This window comes from Alligator sinensis, unplaced genomic scaffold, assembly GCF_000455745.1.
Source record: "Alligator sinensis unplaced genomic scaffold, ASM45574v1 scaffold227_1, whole genome shotgun sequence".
In the NCBI taxonomy this organism is placed as follows: Eukaryota; Metazoa; Chordata; order Crocodylia; family Alligatoridae; genus Alligator; species Alligator sinensis.
This window is the reverse complement of record NW_005841966.1, coordinates 3,205,333-3,209,645: the sequence shown is the minus strand read 5'-3', so window position 1 is coordinate 3,209,645 and position 4,313 is coordinate 3,205,333.

Genomic DNA, 4,313 nt, shown 5'->3' with positions numbered 1-4,313 from the left:
GGGGCCCCAGGGCCGGGGGGGCGCGGGGAGGGGGGTGACACCGCCTCCTGCCTCCTCCGCCGGCCGCGTTTGAAAAGTTGCCGGGTGCTGCGGGGCCCGAGATCTCGCGAGAGGACCTGGGCCGCGCGTGGCTGGGGGGAGGGATGGGGAGCTCGTGAGAAGATGCTGCGTGCGAGCCTCCTCGGGCCGGTTGAGACTGAGGCGGGGATGGGGCACCTGTCCCTGCTTGCCTTTGCCCCGCCCCGCCCCGGTTCTTACTGCCACCCAGCAGGCCCCATGTAGCCGGGAGCACCCGACCCTCCGGCCCGCGGGCCAGATCTGTGACAAGCGGACTCCCCTGCAGGTGGGAAAGCTTGGCAGAGGGGGCAGCTGCATGCAGCTGGGTCTAGTTTGGCAGGGGTTGTTGCAGCAAAGGGGGATCAGGAACAGGCCTCATTCCCCAACCCCCCTTCCACATCTGGATCTGGCCACACTGCTCCTTCTACTCCCTGTCTCCCCCCACCTCCAGATTGGAGCTGGGCTGCTTTGTCCAGATGGGAGCCAGTCCATCTTCCGCTATCCAGTGTGTCCAGATCAAGGCTGTCCTTCCCTGCCCTGCCTCATCCCACCCCGACCCTGAGCATCAGTAGGAGGACCAAGATGGTCCCCTCACCCCAGCTCCATGTCAGGATTAGGGCTGTTCCACCCGAGGCGTCCAGATTAGTGCCACTTCTCCCTGCCCCCAGGCATCTGGATCAAGGATGGGGCCTCGCAGCCGGATCAGGCCCATCAGCTGGATCCAGGCCACAGAAGAATCTGGCACCGCGCATCTGAGACACAGAGTGAAAAGGTTGGGCACCACTAGCCTAAACCAGTGATTCTCAGCCAAGGTGCCAGGGCCCTTACAGGTGCTGCAAGATCTTTTGAAGAGTGCCCTGAGGTGTGAGGAAATAAAGCACCGGCTCAGGCTCAGTCCCTGCCTGGCTGTTCCACTGCCCATCCCCCCACCCCCCCACAAGGAGGCAAGCACTAGAATACGTTTTTTTTAATAGATGCCTTGAGTCTAATGAGGGGTGCCTCAAGTCTAAAAAGGTTGGGAACCACTACCCTAAAACTTGCTGTTCGGAAGTTGCCTGAAAAACCATTGGAACTGGAGAAATTAGTGGAGAGGAGACGAGTCCGTACAAAGCTGAGTGTCATGCACATAGCAGACATTTGGGGATAACTACCTAAGGAGAAGAGTGTACCAGGCCTACCCTAGAGTCAGCATTGAAGATTACCTATCTTGCTTGCTTTCCTTGGCATAATAACACCAGCTCTTTCCATTTACTCCAGCACACTCCCAGTGTCCCCCTTCAGCAGCTCTCAAACTATCCCAGGTATTTGCTGGGCTTCCCTCATCTGCCTGACCCTCCCAGGCAGGTGCCACTTCTTACCCTTCCACCTCCCCTGCATCACTGCGAGCTGATCATTAGCCTTCTTGTTGTCCCACACATGGAAGGAAAGAAATATTATTGAAGCAATTAAGTGCAATGCTTTTAAAAAGTATGCAGGTAGAAGTCCAGCAGCAGGGCAGGGGCTACCCAGTTTATTGCACCAGGTGCAATGTGTATGATTACTTGCCAGGGGGCAAGTTCCATATGTGCGCACCTGGTGCTAGGACTGGCTCTGAGAGAGCAAGTGCATTCTCTCCAGGTTAGGTTGGCATAACTGGAGCAGCTACAGGAGGCAGAGAGGTTCATAAATGCAGCTTTCAGGGACATACCTTTGCTGCAACAACCCCTGCCAAGCTAGACCCAGCTGCATGCAGCTGCCTCCTCTGCCAAGCTTTCCCACCTGCAGGGGAGTCCCACCTCCACTGTAGCAAGTGCCATGCTGCTGAGGAAGATGAATGCATCAGGGATTGAGGGCATGAAGCTGGGAAGAAGAGAAACTGTCTTAGATGGCACTCACCTTCCAGCTGATGTTACAGCATCCTCTTGCACCACAGGTATTCCTCCAAGGGAGGGAACTCCACAGGATAGAAGGAGACAGGAGTTGGTAGTAGGGGATTCAATTATTAAGCACATAACCAGGTTTGTGACCTCCAAGAGGATTGCATGGTGACTTACCTGCCAGGTGCAAAGGTAACAGACCTCTCAAGATGTGTAGATAAACTGCTAGGGAGGGCTGGAGAAGAGCCAGTGGTCATGGTCCATGTAGGTAAGGGTAGCAGGTAGGTCCTGGAAGCTTAATTTAGTCTGCTAGGTAGGTGGTGTAAGTCCAGGACCACTATGATAACATTCTCTGAAATGCTTCCAGTGCCACATGCAGAACCAGATAGACAGGCAATGCTCCAGAGGCTCGATATGAGACTGAGACAACGGTGCAGGGAAGAAGGGTTTAGGTTAATTGGGAACTGGGTGACCTTTTAGAACAGGGGGGGCCTGTACAGAAGGGATGGTCTCCATCTGAGCCAAAATGGTACCAAACTGCTGGCAAGTAACATTAAAGAGGTGGTAGAGCAGCTTTTAAACTCAACATGGGAGGAAAGCTGGCAGATGCAGAACTGCATTCAGACTGACGCATGCTACAGGGTTAACACCATAAAAAATGGGGATAAGAAATAGGGTGAAGACAAGCACAAGTTAACTTTAGGGAATAAAAGGCAACACACAAGTAACCAGCCAGGCAACAATAAAAAGTACAGGTGATTGTATACTAATGCTAGAAGTCTAAGATCAGAGGTGGGGGAATTTGACTGCTTAGCAGTAAATAATGATATTGACATAACAGATATCTCTGAAACATGATGGAACGAGGAAAATCAATGGGATGCTGTAATATCAGGATACAGATTATACAGGAACCATAGAGTAGGTCATACTGGTAGGGAAGTGGCACTCTACATCAAGGACTGCATCAAATCAAATAGGTTAGATTTTTCACCCGATATGAGAGGGACTATAGAATCTTTGTGGATAGAAATCCTGAATTTAAATAGAAAAAAAAGTATGTCTAGGGGTATACTACTGACCCCCAGACCAAGACAGCAGTAATGAGCTAGAAATGCTAAGGGAGTTGAGCTGCTGCAACAGCAGAAAATGCAGTAATAATGGGGGGCTTCAACTAGACAAATAGACTGGGTCAGTCTAACACCTGGCCAGGATGCAGAAACCAAATTTCTTGATGTTATAAAAGACTGCTTCTTGGAGCAGTTAGTGCTGGAACCTAAAAGAGGAAAAAGGTCATTTTTGGGCTAGTGCTAGGTAGTGCACAGGATTTTATAAAGGCAAGTATTACTGAGATGCTTGGCAAAAGTGACCACAATGCAATTGGATTTGACAGCCATGTAAGAAGACAGACAAGAAAACCTACCACAGTGGCATTTAATTTTAAAAAGAGACTACAACAAAATGAGGAAGCTACTTAGCTGGAAGTTAAAAGAGGCCCCTAAAGAAGTGAGAAACTTGCAGGTAGCCTGGGAACTGCTTAAGAACACCATATAGGAGGCACAAAGCAAATTCATATTGCAAATCAAGAAATGGAAAGCAGAGCAAAAGAAAGCCAGTATGGTTTTCTGGCATAGTTGCAGAGGCAAAACGCAGAAAAAAAAGCTTCTTTCAAAAGTGGAAGTCAAATCCTCATGGGGAAGATAAGAAAGGGCATAAACACTGGCAAAGCAAATGTAAAACTGTAAAAGGACAAACTAAGAAAGAATTTGAGTATACAAGTTAATGGAGATGACCCAAGTTGAGGTTTCAGTAGATGAGGTCATAGAGCATATTGATAAATTAAATAGTAGCAAGTCACTAGGACCTGATGGCATTCTCCCTAGGGTCCTGAAGGAGCTCAGATCAGAAGTTGCTGAACTAACTGTTGTGTGCAACTTACCACTAAAAACAACCTTGGTACCAGAGGACTGGAGGGTTGCCAGTGTGAATCCCATATTTATAAAAGGTGTCAGAGGGGACACAGGGAACTACAGGCCAGTGAACCTAACTACTGTCCCTGGAAAACTGGTAGAAAAAATTATGACAGAAAGAATTGTTCAGCACATGGATGAACGTGACTTGCTGGGGAGAAATCACCATGGCATTTTCAAAGGAAAATCGTGCCTCACCAACTTACTATAGTTTTTTGAGGATGTCAGTAAGCAGTGGATTGGGATAATCGAGTTGACAATATATTTGGACTTCCAAAAAGCTTTTGACAAGGTCCCCCATCAGAGGCTCTTTAAATCACAGGATTACAGGGAATGTCCACTCGTGGATTAGAAATTGGCTCCAAGAAAGCAAAGAGTGAGTGTAAATGGTCAGGTTTCAGGATGGCAAGAAGTAAACAGTGGGGTTCCT